General features: G+C 34.5%; 1 long non-coding RNA gene across 1 annotated transcript; it reads right to left on the bottom strand.

Annotated features, from left to right (window-relative positions):
* Positions 1-16,459: 16,459 nt before the first annotated feature.
* LOC127086743 (uncharacterized) lies at positions 16,460-17,648 on the bottom strand. Its single transcript, XR_007789596.1, has 2 exons — positions 17,220-17,648; positions 16,460-16,683 (listed from the first exon to the last, which is right to left on the bottom strand). It is a non-coding gene; the product is annotated as an uncharacterized LOC127086743 (long non-coding RNA).
* Between the last annotated feature and the right edge of the window lie 2,698 nt (positions 17,649-20,346).

The following is a 20,346-nucleotide window of genomic DNA, read 5'->3' as shown; positions in this document are numbered from 1 at the left end:
TAGGATCTTTTTGGTTGGGAATCTTGTTCCAACTTTGCTCTGTGACACTTATTTGTCCATTCATCATAGGACTTCCAAGGGGGTGGAACTATTGTCTGTTGTACACCTTTACTGTACAAGTGGTTTATTTTGCAATTGTCGCAGTCTTCTATCTTCAAAGAAAACAAGGGTTGTTTAAGGTGGTATCAAAGACTTATGGCTCTCACCAATGATGACATCACTTGGTATTCTTCTATTTATGACAATTTTAATGTTATTAATAGTTGTAGGGAGTTCTCTAATGTGCCTCTTCTTGGTACACAAGGAGGAATCAACTATAATCCGACTTTGGCAAGACGTCATCTTGGGTTCGCTATGAAGAATAAACCTAATAACACCATGTTAGAAGGTTTATTTTTTCAGGAAGGTAAAGGCACTCAAGGGTTGAAAGCTAGGATGGTACATGTTTGGAACAATATTCATATGAAAGGAAAAAGTGAGCTTGGGTTGAAGAATTGTGTAGCTTTGGATCCTTAAACTAGTTGGATGAAGAAGAGAGCAAAAGAATTCAAGATTTTGTACGCTTATGAAAGACCTATTTCTTTAGCAATGGTCAAATCATCCACTTTTAAAGGCATAGAGGATTTGAAAGAGGCTTTGGATAAGATGAAGCAAGAGATGGATGATTGGGAAGACAAGTTTCACACCTTACACCTTGAGAAAGTAGAATTGTAGAAGTAGTTGAAGGAAAAGGATGACTTGATAGAGTTATTTAAGCAACGTGTTGTGAAGAGGTCAAGAAACCAAGAGGATTTATTTTCCTCTAGCATTTCATCTACTCACATTCCTGCTTCTGGTGTTTGGAAAGGCATTGTAGACCAACTCGTGATGGAGAAAGATGTTATGAAGACTAACTATGCAAGATAGATCAAAAGACTTCGCAAGAAGTATCAACTTAGAGTTGGGTCGTCATCGGATATGATTCCATAGGTTTAGTTTCTTTCCGTTTATGATTGTTGAAATTGTATTTCTAATTGTAATCCTTCACATTATTAATAAAAATGAGATTTTTAGTACTTCAAGACACGTTATTCCCTTTATGATGTTTGCAATTTGTTTTATGTCTTAAAGTTCCTTGAAAAATGTTCACATTTGCATTTGTATATCATGCATCATTTTGGTCTTTCTTTGAGTAAGTTTGTCATGGGTCTTATTTCTTCCTTTCTTGTCCTTCGTTCAGACAATCTATCTCACCAGTACAACACTCATGTTAATTAACTAAAGAAGATGGATCGTCTAGAGCAAGAGAATCGTGAACTATACGAAGAGGTGACTACTTTGAGGGACAAGTATGAAAGGCTCACTGCTATGATGGAAACTTTGTTGGCTGCTTAGACTCAGTCTCTTCCTCCTCCTCCTCAGACTTCGCTTTAGAGGACTGTGATTTCTGAAATTGTCTCTACGCTCATTTTTGTGGCTCTAGTCAGTGCTTCACAACATCATATTCCTTCTGGTTCCCTTGGGGCATGCCCCCTAACTTTGTGCCTGAAGGGTATCAACCTGTTGTTGAAGTTCCTATGGCTCAACCGGTTATGTCTACACCACCTCTAATGATCCATGTTGCTCCTTATGTTGAAGAACCTATTTTCCATGCTGACTAGAGTGAAACTGTTGGAGTCTATGAAAGGATGGACGAGTTTCAAGATTAGTTTCAAGCTATGTAGACAGAGATTCGGGCTTTGAGGGGAAAAGATTTGTTCGGGAAGAATGCTCATAATCTGTACTTAGTTCCTAATGTGAAGATTCCGCATAAGTTCAAAGTTCTAGATTTTGAGAAGTATAAGGGAAACTCTTGTCCTCTGAGTCACTTAATGATGTATGCTCGCAAGATGCCGACTCAAACTGATAACCATCAACTGTTGATTCACTACTTTTAAGACAGTCTAATCTGTGCTACTTTGAAATGGTACATAGGACTAGATAGCACTCAGATCCGAACTTTCAATGACCTAGGTGAAGCTTTAGTTCGTCAGTACAAGTATAAATTGACATGGCACCGGACAGAGATTAACCTCACGCTATATCCCAAAAGGACAAAGAAACTTTTAAAGAGTATGCACAGAGATGACGCGAGATTGTTGCCCAGGTCAGTCCTCTGTTAGAAGAGAAAGAAATGACAAAGTTGTTTTTTAAGATGTTGAGTCAATTTTACTATGACTAGATGGTTGCAAGTGCTCCTAGTGATTTTACCAAAATGGTAAACATGGGAATGAGATTAGAAGAAGGTGCCCGTGAAGGACGATTGAAAGAAGGTGGTTCATCTGACAACTCCATAAGGTATGGGAATGGTTTGGCCAAAAAGAAGAAACATGATGCTAACGCTATTTCACAAGAGAAGCATAGGAGATCTCTGAGAAACAATTAGCGTCATCAGCATGTGGTGTAAGTTGCTCCAGTTATCAATCTTGCTCCAGCTGTTCAAATTACACTAAGTTATCAACCACGTTTTCAACAACGTACCAATCAACAGAATCAACAACATCAATATACCGTGTCCAGAGACCTGCATAGTTTGATCCAATTCTGATGTCCTGCACATAACTATTTTCTGCTTTGATACAAAAGAATTTGGTACAAACAAGAACTTCAGCAGTAGTTCCGAAAGAGCTTATATGGTGTTATAAACCTGATCATCATTGTGCATTCCACCAAGGTGCATCAGGTCATGATATTGAAAATTGTTTCACTTTGAAAGTTGAGGTAAGAAGATTAATGCAAAGTGGTATTTTGTCTTTTGAAGACTCTGGTCCCAATGTGCAAGCCAATCTGTTGCCTAAACATGGTGGTGCAACTATGAATATGGTTGAAGGATGTCTTGGAAAATACCGTGTTTTTTATGTCAATCTGATCAGAAGATCCTTGGTCGAGATGCATGCAACTTTGTGCGAGCTGAGTTATTATGAGCATGACCATGCTTCTTGCCACATTTGTTCCAGAAGTCCTTGAGGGTGTGTTGTAGTGAAAAGAGACTTACAAGAGATGTTGGATCAAAATCTTATTCAGATCACGAGGGATATAGATGAAGATGAGCATGAGTTAAATGTCATAGTTCCCCGTTTTAATCTCCCATAATTAACTGCGATTGCATATAATGGTCAGAAGTTTGTTGTTTCTCCGTTGGTCATTTGTTTGGTAGGTCATACGCCCTACGATGCTATTATGGTGGAAGATGGTAAAGAAGTCCTTATTCCTTGTTTTTCTTCTGTTGTAAACATTGTCAATGTAAGTGGTGTGACTCGAAGTGGTCGAGTATTTATTGATGCAGCTCCTAAGAGAACTGAAGATGTTGTGGTAGGGAAGCCAACTCAAGCGAAAACTTATGTTATGTAGTCTGGCCAACCCAGTGGTGTGGATCAAAATTCTGATCTGGATGAAGTGTTAAAATTGATTAAGAGAAGTGATTTCAATGTGATGGATCAGTTATTTCACACCTCGTCCAAGATATCTGTCTTATCTTTGCTGATGAATTCAGAAGCTCACCGAGAGGCTTTGCAGAAGGTCCTGGAGCAAGCCTATGTGGATCACGATGTAACAATTGATCAATTTGATGGCATTGTGGCCAATATTATCGCATGTAACAATCTGAGCTTCAATAATGAAGAATTTCCCGAGCAAGGGAGGAATCATAACTTGGCTCTGCATATTTCCAATGAACTGTCAAGAGGATCCCATTTCCAATGTGCTAGTGGACACTGGTTCTTCTCTGAATGTTATGCCCAAATCCACTATGTCCAAACTTTCTTATCAAGGTGCTCCGATGAGGTTTAGTGGAGTTGTTATGAAAGCCTTCGATGGCTCGAGGAAGACCGTAATTGGGGAAGTTGATCTCCCAATGAAGGTAGGTTCGTGCTTATTTCATATCACTTTTTAAGTGATGGATATTCATCCCGCCTATAGTTGTCTCCTGGGTCGTCCATGGATTCATGAAGTTGGGGCAGTGACGTCAACTCTCTATCAAAAGCTAAAGTTTATGAATAATGAGAAGTTAGTAATTGTGGGTGGCGAGCAAGCCTTGTTGGTGAGTCATCTCTCTTCATTTTCATACATTGATGTTGAGGAAGTTGTAGGAACTTCGTTTCAAGCTCTTTCTGTTGATGATAATGCTATTAAGAAGAATTAGAAATCCATGACATCTTTGAAAGATGCCCAACAAATGGTGGAGAATGGTTAACCTTCTAGGTGGGGACAAGTTGTTGAACTTGCCGAGAACAAGAACAGAGCTGGTTTGGGCTTTTCACCTGGTTCAACTCGAAGAAATTTGAAGCAAATTTAGGAAGTATTTCACATGCTGGCTTTATTCATTCCAAAGATCAGTCTGCTGTCGCAATCCTGGAAGACGATGAAGAACAAGAAGCGCCAAGCTTTGTGATACATGGGTTGATATGCCAAAATTGGACTGTTGTTGATGTTCCTTCTATTACTCACTTGTCAAAGTAATATGTTTTTTTGTTATTTACAAAATCCTTTAAATATGCCCAAGGTGAAAGTGAATCTATGTGGGCTTTGTTTCAGATTTTGTCATCATTAATAAAATGTTATTTTTCTTATTCATATTATGTTTTCTCTTTTTGTTTTTTTCTGAAAAATGGTAACATAAAAACCAAGATAATAATCACTTTTTTATATCTGCGTCACAATGTGCGTCTATTTGTTCATTTTCTAAAATTAAGCATAAAATCATTATGCAGATTGATTGTTAAACCCATTGAAAACAATGACCATATGCCTTCTCCCAACTTTGAGTTCTTGTGTTTAAAATGGAAGAGGAGGATGTTGAAGAGGTTCCTGATGAGATTTTATGTTTTCTTGAGCACAAAGAAAGGACCATTCAGCCTCATAAATAGCCGTTGGAAGTTATTAATCTGGGGTCCGAAGATAACAAGAAAGAAGTCAAGATTGGGGCACTGCTTTGTCCAGATGTTAAGAAGAGGATGGTAAAGCTTCTTAGAGAATATGTTGATGTGTTTGCTTGGTCTTATCAAGATATGTCAGGTATGGATACTGATATTGTGGAGCATAGATTTCCATTTAAGCTAGAATGTCCACCGGTTAAACATAAGTTGAGAAGAACTCATCCTGATATGACTGTCAAGATCAAAGAGAAGGTGTAAAAGCATATTAATGTTGGTTTCCTTGTTACTTATGAGTATCCTCAATGGGTGGCCAACACTATTCCTGTTCCAAAGAAGGATGGTAAAGTTCGGATGTGCGTTGATTATAGAGATATGAACAAAGCAAGCCCAAAAGGTGATTTTCCTCTGTCGCACATTGACATGTTGGTAGATAATACAACTAAGTTCAATGTCTTCTCCTTTATGGATGGTTTCTTCGGTTATAATCAGATAAATATGGCACCCGAGGACATGGAAAAGACAACATTTATTACACCCTGGGGAATATTCTGCTATAGAGCGATACCTTTTGGTTTAAAGAATGCTAGTGCAACGTAACAAAGAGCCATGACTACTCTTTTCCATGACATGATGCACAAAGAGATAAAAGTCTATGTCGATGATATGATTGCTAAGTCGAAGGATGAAGAAGGTCATGTTGAGCATTTGTTGAAGTTGTTCCAGCGGTTGAGAAAGTTTAAACTTCGTCTGAATCCTAATAAATGTACTTTTGGTGTCCGTTCAGGAAAACTGTTGGGTTTCATTGTCACCCAAAAAGAGGTATTGAAATAGATCCTGATAAAGTTAGAGCCATTCGAGAAATGCCTGCGCCAAAGACAGAAAAATAAGTCAGAGTATTCCTCAGGCGTCTGAATTACATATCCAAATTTATATCTCATATGACTGCCACGTGTGGGCCAATCTTCAAGCTTCTCCGTAAAGATCACGGTTGTGTTTAGACAGAAGATTGCTAGAAAGGTTTTGACGATCAAAGAGTATTTTCTCAAACCTCTTATCTTGTCTCCTCCAGTGGAAGGAAGACCACTGATTATGTATTTAATTGTCTTAAAAGAGTCCATGGGTTATGTGCTTGGACAACAAGATGAAACTGGTAGAAATGAGCATGCCATCTACTATTTGAGTAACAAGTTTATAGATAGTGAATCTCGGTATTCCATGCTCGAGAAGAATTCTTGTGCTTTGGCATGGGCTGCCAAACATCTACGCCAGTATATGATTAATCATACCACTTGGTTGATATCCAAAATAGACCCAATCAAGTATATTTTTTAAAAGCCTGCTTTGACTGGAAGGATTTCTCGTTGGAAAATGCTATTGTCTGAATATGATATTGAGTACCATACTCAGAAGGCAGTTAAAGGAAGTATTACTATGGACCATTTGGCTCACCAGCCGATCAACGATTATCAATCCATCAAGTTTGACTTCTCAAATGAAGATGTCATGTACTTAAAATCTAAAGATTATGATGAAATGTTACCCGAAGAAGGACCAGAGCCCGGATCCCAATGGGGTTTAGTGTTTGATGGAGTTGTTAATGCTTATGGTAATGGAATTGGGGCAATCATCATTACTCCTCAGGGTTCTCATATCCCTTTCAATGCAAGGTTGATGTTTGATTGTACGAATAACATGACATATTATAAAGCTTGTATCGTGGGTCTTGAAGAAGCCATTGATTTGAGGATTAAAATCCTTGATGTATATGGAGATTCCGCCTTAGGGGTTAATCAGATTAAAGGAGAATGAGAGACTCGCACCCTGGTTTTATTCCTTACAAAGATTATGCAAGGAGGTTGTTGACTTTCTTAAATAAAGTTGAATTTCACCATATACCTCGTGAAGAGAATCAGATGGAAGATGATTTGGCTACTTTGTCTTCTATGTATAAAGTAAATCATTGGAATGACGTGTCCAGTATCAAAATTATGTGCCTCGATGGGCCTGCTCATGTATTCATAGCAGAAGAAGTTACAGATGAAAGCCTTGGTATCATGATATTAAGTGTTTCCTCCAAAGTCATGAGTACCCGCTTGGGGAATCCAACAAAGATAAGAAGACTTTGAGAAGATTGCTTGACAATTTCTTCTGAATGAAGATGTGTTGTACAAGAGAAACTTTGAAATGGTTTTTCTCAAATGCGTGGATAGACACGAAGCATACATGTTAATGCAAGAAGTTCATGAATGATCCTTTGGTACTCATGCCAATGGACATGCAATGGCTAAAAAGATGTTAATGGCAGGTTACTATTGGCTGATAATGGAATCTGATTGTTGTAAATATGTGAAGAAGTGCCATAAGTGTCAGATTTATGCTGATAAGATTCATGTGCCTCCGACAATTCTCAATTTTATTTCATCCCCATGGCCTTTCTCTGGGGAATCGACATGATTGGTATGATTGAACCTAAATATGCATTGGTTTCTTTCCAATACTATAGTTACTCCTGAGCCGAGTCGTTCCCCTGTGGAACTTGGTTTGTCCCTAGTTGAGTTTTCCCCCTCTTGGAAACTGTTATTTCCCCTACAAAATTTTAGTCTCTTTTTTCCTCCAGCAGTTCTTTGTTTCTTGTGACGCTATTCCCCCACAAAGTTCCTCATCTGCATTCATATCATATCATAAGCATTTTGCGGTATCTTAGGGCCAAAAATTGGGTCTTTGGTATTAAGTCTCTTCAATCTCATTGAGACAAAGATTTCAATCTTCATATCTCCAAATTGAAGAAACTTAAATAGGGGCATATGTCATACCCTATTTTTTAACCCTAAGATCCCACATACCATTAGCATCCTTGCACACAAACAAGGTCACCTATTGGTCCCTCTCCCTCTCATCTTTGGGTTTGATTTTGTAGGGATTATCAAGCACATATTGGTTGGTATTTTACCTTTGTGTTTATATGTTCATTACTTATCTAACCACTAATAAAAATAGCAAAAACATGTCTTGTTTTCTTTAAGTTTATTGTGCAAGGCAATGCTTTTCATCAAGAGTATCAAGCATGGCTCCTCAACTAGAGTTTGTGTTGATTCCTCAAGTTAAATGGGGCCAACCATTAATTCTCAAGGGGATTATATTTAAATGCATGACCACTAAAGTTCTAAATCACATTTCAATCTCATTTTGATCAAGAGTACATCAAAGTTTTGTTGTTTATTTCTCAAGAAAAGTCAAATGTTCATGTGTTTATTTCCATGCTTTATTCACCAAGTTACCTCAAGATTTAAGAAATATAATAAATAGAAATTCAAGTACACCTTATTGTAAGTTCATATGGTTATCCATGTGCTTTGAAATGCAAGTAAAGTTCAAGTGCACAAGTTTATTCCAAGAGGTTTGACCAAAAAGTCAACATTTGAAGTCAAAGTTTCAAGAATCACAACTCCTTCAATTCTCAACATTTTTTAATGCTTCCTTTTGAATTTTACTCTTCTCATCATCCTCTACAACTTCTCTTACATGATAATGGCCAATTATGCTTGGAGGATCATCAAAAGTTTGGAGACATTATAGGTCAATTGTGGACTTAGTGAAATTTGACCTATTTTCAAGTGACTTTTCTCAACTTTCAAGGATTGTAACTTCTTCAATTTTCAACAGTTGAGGCTAATTATTTTTGAAAATATCACTTGTGATGCACTCTACAAGTTTGCTTCAAGGAACAAAGTCAAATTATGCTTGGAAGGCCATGGAATTCATTGAAACATTACAGGTCATTTTCAACCATTGAATACTTAAATTTTTCTAAGTTACATGAGCAATTTTTCATGCCAACTTCAACATGCCATAAATTTATGCTAAATCATCCAAATGAAACCTTTGTTATCACATTGTAATCTTTGTTATGATGTCAACAAATTTCAAAAAGAATGGGACCAAAAAGCCTCCTGAGCAAGATGCCCCATTGAGTTGAACATGGTGACTTGGAACTGAAGAAATCACCATTGCCCAAAATTTAAACTTCACTAATCTCATTTCCAAGATAAATTAGCACGCATTTTGGACCTAAACATGTTTAACCAAGTCTGCAGAAGTTAATTGACCCTTGAAACACATTATTTGGCTGAGTTTTGATGAGTTACAAGTCAGACTTTTTCACTTCATGATCAAATTCGTTTTACACGAATTTAGCTTGATTCCACGCGTATTTACATTCCCTATAAATATAGGAAGCTATTGTATTCATTTCCAAGCTTTTGAGAGCCAATAAACCCCTACTGCAATCTGAAGTTTTCCATAAAAATTCAACTATCGTGTTTTGAATTCCAACTTTTTTCAATCCAATTTCTTGAGTCCATTAGCATCTTCGGCATCCTCTGAAACTTTTGCAACAATTCCCAAGCTCTGAGACCTTCTGAAGTGCTCTAACCAGATCGAGCTTCATCAACTTCTGATCACCATTTGTACAAGGTAGTTCTGAACACCATTTGAACTAAAGCAAGTTACCACAATGCAGTCTTTCACTCTCTGATGCTTTCCCCTAACTTATCTGGTGTTGATTGATCATGCTCATCATTTAATTTAATTTTTCGTAGCTTGCTTACTTCTGAAACAACTCTGAAATTCCTCGTGCTCAGTTTAGATAAATGAATTTAGAGTATGAGGTTGAATTCATGATGAGAAGGCGATCATATTGGTGGTGGTCTCATGTCCTGAATTTACCAAACAATGAACCTTCGGTGGAGGACCAACCGAAGTGTATCTCAGGTCATCTGAGTTTGAGACACGTTGGACAAATGAAATAATTTGATTGGTTCAATTTAAATGCAATCTCGTGTTTTATTTCAGCTAAACTCCATCGTGCGTCCCAGCCTTGTGAGTGTTGGATCAACCACGTCAATTAATGAGGCTTGATCCAGCGCTCCGTGTTCTTTCTGATTTTAATTTCATTTTTTTTAATTCATAGAAAATTCATTTTACATCCAAAAAATCCCAAAATAATTTCTAAAATTCTCTTTTATTTTTCTTAATCTGATTTTTATTTGTCCATATTTTATTTCACTGATTTTCTATTTCTCATGGAATTTCTCTTTTCTCCTTTGTTTTAATTGGTTAAAAAAATATTTTCTGCATTTTTAAATTCTGAAAATTTATTATATGCTTCTTATTTTATTTCCAACCTTCCATAATTTTCTTGGCCATTTATTTGGTGTTTTGAAGGACCTTATGGATTTTTCACTTTATTTCTACTTTAACATTCATTTAAATATACTTTTGGTGCATTTTTATTTTATTTTATATATGTGTGACCTTTGTGAACTTCTGTTGGCCTTGGATCATGATGGTTTGGACCATAAGTCTCATCAAACTCAATGGATATTGTGTGTTAATGAGGTGAAAACCCTAATCCACCAATATGGATGTTTGATTTTGATGATGACTTGATCAAACATTTGATCCAATTTGGACTTCTTGTTATTTAATTCTTGTTATTTACTTTATGCTTTTATTTTAGGATCTCATATCATATTGTTTTATACTTTGTTATTTGTTCTTTGTCCATTTGGACTTTCATTTCCTTGTAAAAAAACCTTAATAAAGAAAAAAAACTAAAAGTTTTGTTTCCCTTGATTCATGGACTTGAGGTTGCTATCCTTAACATTCTTATGGATTTATGGACTTAGAGCTAGGACCTTGACCCTTACTTTGGGAGATTGTGATTTGAGACCTTGAGATTCATCTGACTTTGGATTTCTTTGTGAAGATCTGGCTTGATTATTTTGGTTTCATCTGATGCATAATTATTCTTTGCTTATTTGATTTGCTTGAGGCTTAATCCAAATGAGAGAATTTTTTCTTGACTTATGTCATAAAGCTAGTTATCTCTTGGTTAGATCTTTCCTCCCTAGCTTTGTCTTTATGCTCTATGATAGTCTCTTCTTCTCCTCCCTTTCTTTAATTTTCAAATCTTCTCTCTCTTTTAAAAAATCTTCTTGATTTCAAACTTGAATCATTTTGTCAATAAACCTTGACTTTTGTCAAGTGATTTTCAAAACCTTTTCCTAATAAATGCTAATTTATATTAAGTATATTCAGACCAATTTCAAAAGAATTAAAAATGCATAACTCATTCAAATTATTTTGTGCCCTTTGTGCACTTTTCCCTTTAAAACTTTTTTTTCAAAGTTTAGACATGAGTCATTTCAATAGTTGAGATATAATTATTGTATCTCCATAGTATTGATGACAACTCCTTCCCATCTAAGAGAATTAATGGCATACTTATAGATTTTTATCCAAGTTGGAGCTCTTCTCATGATGATGCAAAGTTCTCATACTCGTGGGTGACTAGTTGAGTATTCTCCTTGAAATGATAAAATGTCTTTTCATTTTAAAAAATAAATCAAAACAAACATCTTTTATATTTTTACCATGAACTACGAGGTTTTAATCCTCTATTGGACTTTGTTGGTATGTAGGCATGAGACTTCAAAAGTCTTGGCAAACACAAAAATTAAAGAAAAAACATACTTCTCTTCCCATCTCTCCAATCTTTTTGCAAACAACACCTTTTTCAAAACAATATATATATTTTCAAAGAGGTTCCCATGGGGTACCATGAATGTTTAGGGTGCTAATACCTTCCCTTTGCATAATTAACCCTCGGACCCGTATCTTTTTTTTAGTTTTGTTTTAAAACTTCTTTGGGTTTTGTTCGTACTTTTCCCTTTTATGAGGGGAGATGAGAGGAGCAAAATTTCTCTAAAACACACTTTATGGGTCCCTCTAAATCGGGGGGATTCAGATGGGAGGGAATGGAATATGATTTTTAATATTTTTTACATTTATTAAAATATACTCAGTTTTATTTTATTATTTTAAAATTATTCATTTTCTTTTATTTTACTGTCGCTTGTCGCGTCGCAAAAAATAAAGATTCGCCACCGGTTTTTTATTTATTCCAAATGGAAAATAGCGATAAAACCCTAAAAGAGAATGGTCTTACAACTAAGAGTGGATTCAGAAGTCGACTATGTAAGGGGAAGATATTAGCACCCCTCACATCCATCATACTCGATGGGAACCACTTTACCTGTATCAATGCATATGGATGTTGTTTATCTGAATGTTGTTTGCTATCGGGAAATGAGATGCAATAAGAATAAGATGGGAAGAGAAAATAAGTTTTAAATTAGTGTGCTTGCCAAGGATTTGGGCCCTTGTGCCTACGTACCCTCATACGTGCAACGAGGAAGTCAGAGCTCTATAGTTCCGCTCACAAACAGAGTATTTGTTTGGTTATTTTTATGAATAGTGTTGATGTTCACATGCTACTATTCACTTGCTTGTATGCTCGAGCATGAGAGCATTAAGTGTTTATTTAGTTGCAGTAGAATGGATGTGCTTGGGTCACATTCTAGCAGTTAAACATTACTTGCTCACGCATTGAGGCTTAAGCATGGTTCACGGTAGAACGAAAGTAACACACCATTTTTGAAAAGGTTTGAAAGATTCCCTAAGGTAGAAAATTGATTTGATTGGTTGGGTTGATTTTAGTACGAAGATAAATATCAGACCCTTGGCTAGATACAATCAACAATATGAATACTTTGGAGTTGAAAGGACAATAGTATCCTAACCACTATTTTTCATCCAAAAGAGATTTGAATTGTGAAAAAGTTTGGCAAGTCTAATCATTGGTACTTAGAGGGAGACGAGTATATGACCCTTGACAAAGTACGACCAACAATTAGAATACTTGAGAGTTGATAGGACAATGGTATCCTAACCACCTTGTTTCTCCCTCATAGCACCTAGATTGAACCTGTTTGAATCATTAGATGTTTTAAGAGGGAAGTCAAGTGTCGGATCCTCAAGCTAGGTACGACCGACAACCCAAGTACTTGAATGTTGTGTACAAGCACGTACACCCCATTCTCACATTCCAGTTTGTTGAGAAATTGTTTTGAAAAATGCACTTGACATTGGATCAAGTGTTTGGATTTGTCATGAAAATTGTGTGTGAAGAATGGAGGTAGAGAGATAGATTGAGAAGAGAATGATGTGGAATGGATAAGAGATACTTGACTTTCGATCAAACACTTGTGTTTCTATGAAGTGACTTTGATTTGGAAAACACTTGACGTTGAATCAAGTATGTCTTTATCTTTTGAAAAGGTTTATTTTATCATTTGGTTTTATCTTTTTAGTTAGCATGCATGATAAGCTATAAAAGAAATAAACCTAAGTTATTACATTTGCATGGGATGGGGGGTCATATGACCCACAATGGGGGAATGGAACCATATAACACAAAATAAAAGAAATAGGAGTTAAACAAGTTACAAACCAAGTACCATGTCTAAAATAATCATGTGACATGGTACCCTCACACAATATAGGGCATAATGAATGGATTAGAGGTCATGATAACTTGGATCCAACTTAAATCTCAATGGACATGTGAACACAAACATATGGAATTAGCATGGATTAAAAGACATGGATAAAAATGGGAATTAAATGGTAAATGATAAATCAAATAAGAATGAATCATGAAATGATAAAATGATGACAAGATGATAGTAAGATCATGGTAAGGAAAATGGACATACAAGCATACATCACTTTAAATTGAAATGACATTTTCAATTTAATTCCATTAACCACAATCAAAATGCAAGAATTAAATGGAATTAAAAATGGACTTAAAATGTCATATGGAATTAAAATGCAAGATCAATTTTAACCTAAACTAGAATGTTAATCAAAAGTAAGATTTAATGGATAAAAAAAGTCAAGAATTAAATGGTGAATTGATTATTTTTTCAAAGGGATTTGTAATGGTGATTAACAACACAAACCTCTAAACATATTAAATCCTAAGTGACAATTAATTGAACAATCAAACATGTATTTTTTTATTTCCTAAACATGGTGAAAATGACAATTAAAATCTAACCAAGAATTAAAATCATCATATTAAAAAAGAAGAATTAAAATAGCAAGAAAATATCAAGAAAATAGTAAGAAAATGAATAAATAAATAAATAGGTTAGGGGTATACAATTTGGAAAATAGGTGCAGAACCCAAAATAGGCGCATGAGCCTTAGAGCTGAAGCCCGTTGAAAATTTATCTTTGGCCAGGGGGGTTCAGAAGCATTGTAGGATGATGGTTATTGAAACTGGTTTGGCCCATGCACACATGAGGCCCATTCAGAAACCAAGGATATGCAATTGAACATGTGATGGAAATGAACACATGGAAATTGAACCAGCATGTGAATGTGTCACGTGGGAATTACAGCACATGGAATTAAATTGAATTTAAATGGAAATTAAAACGTGTGCAGGGTCAGAAGATGTACTCAGGTCAACTCAAGTTGAAATCGCCGTGGGCCACCGCGCCGGGAATTGCTTCCGGCGACGGTGGCCACTAGAAATTCAAAATAATGACATTAATCCATCTGTCTCAACCTGGTCATTATGAATCTCCTATCAAATTCTCCAGATTCTACACCTAGGGAACTAACCGAAACGATGACCTCAAGAACCCTAATATCTCAATCTTAAATTAAATTCTCTTTGTGAAGATTCAAAGCCCCTGGGATTGGGGTTTTGAATATTATCCATATCCTCTACATTCTAGAAACAAGCAATTGAATAAAAGAGAAGGTTTCAAGATTCACCTTGTCGGAGGTGACGACGGTGACATCGACGAAAGAATTCCAAGTAAGGTCTTGAATCTCTCTCTCTCTAGATCCTGATTCTCGAATTCCTCTTCTTCTTCTTGTTCTTCTTTTTTCCCCTCTGAGTTTCTCTGAGTGTGGTTGATATTGGATTGAAATTCGAGAGATGAAATGTTGAGTGAATTTGAGTGGTGTGAGATTGATTCAGTTGAGATGTTGAAGTTATTGACTGGAGAACAATGAAGTTATTGATTGTCATGATGAGGTTGAAGGTGAGGTTTTGTTGAGAGTGAGAGAGTTTGAAGGAGATTTTTTTGAGTTTTTATGATGATGAGTGTTTGTGAAATGAATATTATGAATGAATCTAGGGTCTGAGAATGAAAATTATTGGACAGAGTGAGAGTGAATGATTGGGCGAATGTGCTTGAATGAAGATAATAATTGATGGATGAATTTATAGGTTGTTAAGATTAGGATTAGTGCAATTATGTTATGGAAGTTTGCAAATGGTGGAATCGATGTAAGTTAGTTAGCCATTTAGTTTTTGGTTTGTGTGGATCCCTAGGCAGTTAATTGGTATGAAATGTTAGTTAGGGCATATGAATAGCTAGGCACGAATTCAATTATGATTAGTGAGGTTATGAATGATGCTTGAATGTTAAGTTGAGTTATGTTTCACTTTGAACTGAGTTTGTTTTACAGGATTGATCATGTGTTATTGCATAATGGTTTGCATTGTGGTTCATGTTTCTGATTGATTGTAGTAGGCCATGTTGGTTCTTGGTGTTGTTTTGCAGCATGGCAAATAACATGTGGTGTTGGAAACTTGCAGGTCTGCATTTAGCCCTAAGGTTGTTGCATTGGTGTCCCAACAGCTGCGGATTCAATAGCATTTACCCCAATTTTGTCTGGCCATTTGTGGTTTACCCATGAGATCTCTTTGTTTCAAAGGTCCATTTGCATAAGTGTGTTCATAATCTAAAATGTGGTTTGAATCTTTCTACATTACTAATCCAAAACCCATTTTTTATTAGTCCATTAGTACTTATTAAGAGCCATGTTATTATTTCTATGATCACTATTTACTAGTCCATTTACACATCCCAAATATTTATGCCAAGTTCTAAGTTCTTCATAGGTACCCAAACTAAATTTGCATTTTTTTGAGGCATGTATGTGTTTGTTTTTAAATTAAAAATTTCATATTTAGATTTTTGTGTTTAAATTAGAATATGTGTTGTTTTTAAATTAAAAGTCCCATATTTAGATTTTTGTGTTTAAATTAGAATATATGTTCTTTTTTAAATTAAAAGTCCCATATTTAGATTTTTGTGTTTAAATTAGAATATGTGTTGTTTTTTAAATTAAAAGTCTCATATTTAGATTTTTGTGTGTTTAAATTAGAATATGTGTTTGTTTTAAAATTAAAAGTTCCATATTTAGATTTTTGTGTGTTTAAATTAGAATATGTGTTTGTTTTTAAATTAAAAGTTCCATATTTAGATTTTTTGTGTTTAAATTAGAATATGTGTTTGTTTTTAAATTAAAAGTTCCATATTTAGATTTTTTGTGTTTAAATTAGAATATGTGTTGTTTTTAAAATTAAAAGTTCCATATTTAGATTTTTGTGTTTAAATTAGAATATGTGTTATTTTTTTTAAATTAAAAAGTTCCATATTTAGATTTTTGTGTTTAAATTAGAACATGTGTTGTTTTTTAAATTAAAAGTCTCATATTTAAATTTTTGTGTTTAAATTAGAATATGTGTTGTTTTTTAAATTAAATCACTATATTAGTTAAAAGGGTGTTGTTTTTAAAAGTTGAAATTGATTAGCATGAATAAATATTGAGTTAAGTTTTGAAAGCTTAAAAGGTTGAATACATAGTTATTAGTGGCTATTAGATTTAATTCAATAAGTTACAGATAAGTCCAAATACACATTTTAACTAAGTGGAATTTGCTGCAAAAACATGTTCCTAATTCTAATGACCAAGACCAAGTAATCAAATTGAAAACCCCTTGGACTTGGGCGCGCCTCCAAGTGTGCTTTCTTACCGCCACTTTTCCATTCCATCAAGGTCACTTCATTCCTATAACCTGCAGAGAAGAAAAAACAGCTTATTTAAAAAAGTATTTTTCAAAAGCGCTTAAAAAACTAAAAAATAACTAAATAAATTACTCAGTTTGAAACTTTACCCAGCAGGTTAACTTGAACATCCAAAAAGGCATTGCAATAATAACTTAAAACAGAACAAATCCACAGAAATTAAATCCCACATAATCTGGGATGGGAAAATCGAAAAAGAAAGGAGTTTTCAAGACTTAAAAAAACACACAGCAAGAACACAACAACAAAAAGACACATAAGAACACAACACCAAGAACAACAAATTAATTTTCTCTAAAAACCCTAAAAAGTTAACAGCAACAACAGAGCATTTTTCTCAAACACACACATGAGAACAGAGTGATTTGTTTCTTGAAAACCAAGAACAACACATTAATATTCCTAAAAACCCTAAAAACGAACACAAGAACAACAAATCAATTTCTTTCAAACCCAGAAGAACACATCAAGAAATTCCTAAAAAAACCTTAAAAACTTACGGAAAAGCAAAGGGAAAGTAGTTCACCTCACTGAAGAATCGCTCGCCGAAGAGAACCGTTGCCGACATCCGGAGGATCTCACCGAACCCGGAGATTTTCAGAGCTTCCGATTTGGTAAACGATTCACACCTATCTTCTTCCATGAGTTTCCCTTTTTTGTAGATATTTTGATTGAGTTTGTTTTCGCATGATTTTATATTGTGTGTCTCGAAATTATGAGAAGGAGAAAGAGGGTTGGTTCATGAATCAGAGTTAGGAACGGGAGAGAATGAAGCGACGAAGGAGAGCGGAGGCTCCGCCGTGAGCCGCCGTCTCCAGTCGTCCTCTCTAAGAGAGAGGAGCTTTAGGGTTTGCAGAGGGAGGCGCTCTGTACAGAGCCCTTTCGTTTGGTTTTGATTTGAAGAGAGAGAGTGGAAAATAAAGAATGACCATTTATTTTTTCTATTTTTGTTTTTTAAAACCGTGTTTGGCTTGGTGAGGTGGCGGTGACAAGTGTCACCAACTTTGGACACTTGTCACCGTTTAGAAGATGAAGCCCCCTAGGTCAACAAGTTTGACCAGACCCTTCATGAGTTTTTCCTGCTCTTAGGCCCATGTTCCCTGATTGTTCACACCCCCACGGTTTAGAATAGAACAAATACTATTGTTAATATCATTTTATTTTATTTTCGAAATCATAATTATACTATTGTTAATATCATTTTATTTTATTTTCGAAATCATAATTATACTATTGTTGATATTACTTTATTTTATTTTCGAAATTATAATTATACTATTGTTGATATTATTTTATTTTATTTTCGAAATTATAATTATACTATGTTAATATCATTTTATTTTATTTTCGAAATCATAATTATACTATTGTTAATATCATTTTATTTTATTTTCCAAATCATAATTATACTATTGTTGATATTATTTTATTTTATTTTCAAAATTATAATTATACTATTGTTAATATTATTTTATTTTATTTTCGAAATTATAATTATACTATTGTTAATATTATTTTATTTTATTTTCGAAATTATAATTATACTATTGTTAATATTATTTTATTTTATTTTCGAAATTATAATTATACTATTATTAATATTATTTTATTTTATATATATATATAGTAAATATGTAATTATATTACTATTATTATTATTAATTGTTTTAAAAATAAATACACAATTATATGGTTGTTATCATCATTAATATTTAATTATTTGGTTATATTCATTTTTTATTACTACTTATTATTTAATTAAAATAAAATAATTCGTTAAACATTCAATTAATTAATTGGTTATAGAATCACAAGTGACCTTCATAATTTAGATGTTTATTTATCTTAAGGAGTGTATGTGCATGATTATTCTTTATCTATTTGTTTATATTGAACCTTGAGTGTACACGAAATGATATGTTATAATTGTGACAAAATCACATCGCTTTCATCGATTTTAAAGTAATCCGAGCCGATTTCAAAATAAATCACATACTTCTCGATCCAAAGTCGAGCCCATTTTCAAAACACCTATGTAAGTTGATCGCTTGTAAAAGCATCGCCATCAACCTCACATGGCTTACTCTTGGACTTTCTTACAATGAGACATATTCGATTTTAATCGAGTAGATGTTTGATTCACTAAATAAAATCCATTTCATTCATAAAACAAAATTAAAACCTCGATTCAATATCGAGTATTTTCATTCAAATTAAATTAACGTATCCAATCACAACCCAATACTTCATTTGGAAATGAAAAGGGGGATGGTTTTGAGTTTTCAACTCCTCTCCTCGATTTATTTGAATACGAGTTTTCTTACTCGGTTAGTCAAATGGTCGTCATTTCTAATCCATTTAAGCACGAAGAAATCAAATCCTTTTATAACAAGAAACTAAAAGGGAGATAACTTTGAGTCTTCAATTTTTTCTCCACAACTATTTGAATACAAGTTCTCTTACTTGGTTAGTCAAATTATTGTCGTTCCTCTACAAACTTCCAAACCCGATTAAATCAAATTATTTTCATAATAAGCTAAAATGAAAAAGGAGATGACTTTGAGTTTTCAATTTCTCTTCTCAATTGTTTGAATACGAGTTCTCTCACTCGGTCAGTCGAACAATTTTCATTTTTCCACAAACATATAACTTAATCAAAAATATTTTTACAGTAAGCTAAATGAAAAGGGAGTTGACTTTGAGTTTTCAACTTCACTCCTCAATTGTTTGAATACGAGTTCTCTTACTCGTTCAGTTGAACAATTGTCATTTTTCACCAACTCATACCATAAGTCAAATCATTCTCAATCAAAACTATACGAAAAGAGAGATGGTCTTGAGTTTTCAATTCCTCTTCTCAAATGCTGGGATATAAGTTGTCTTACTTAGCCATTCGAGCACTTGTCGTTTATTCTAAAAACATCAACCATATACAACCTCATTTTCATAAATATTCAGATGAAACAGAAAGCGGTCTAGAGTCTTCTATTCTCTTTCCCGATTATTAGGATACGAGTTGTCTTACTCGATTATCCGAGTATTCGTCGTCCGTTCAAAATACATTAATTATTATCAAATCCTTTCTATAATTAAGGATGAAAAAGAAAGCGGTCTAGAGTCTTCTATTCCCTTTCCCGACTGTTAGGATAACGAGTTGTCTTATTCGACTATCCGAGTAATCGTCATCCAACCAAAAATATCTAATCAAACAAAACATCCAACATATTAATTCAACTTGTCACCCTCGTGTGATCAAAACTCTTTTAAAAAAGAACACTATTAATCCTTTCTAATGCGCACAACAAACTAATGCTTAAGCCTCCGCCGAGAGTAGACAAGCTAGCGTTTAGCCTTTAGAACGCGATCTACACAGTTGTTCATTAAAAACACCAATAAACTGTAGTTCCCCGAACTATGAATGCTCTGATTTCCTTATTACGCCATAAGGATACGTAGGCAGGAGATTGTTGTATCTTCGCGAGCACACTAATAAAAAACCTCCCCTTTCCCTTTCTGAGATTCTCATCCATTTTTAATAATTTTATAACCCAAAGATAACAAACAAACATAAATTAACACTCAAAACGCGTATTAGAACTAAAAGGTTCCCGTTGAGCACAACGGACGTAAGGGGTGCTAATACCTTTCCCTTA

This window comes from Lathyrus oleraceus, chromosome 5 (assembly GCF_024323335.1).
Source record: "Lathyrus oleraceus cultivar Zhongwan6 chromosome 5, CAAS_Psat_ZW6_1.0, whole genome shotgun sequence".
NCBI lineage: Eukaryota > Viridiplantae > Streptophyta > Magnoliopsida > Fabales > Fabaceae > Lathyrus > Lathyrus oleraceus.
Note: the sequence above shows the minus strand (reverse complement) of the source record. Positions and strands in the feature narration are given on the sequence as shown.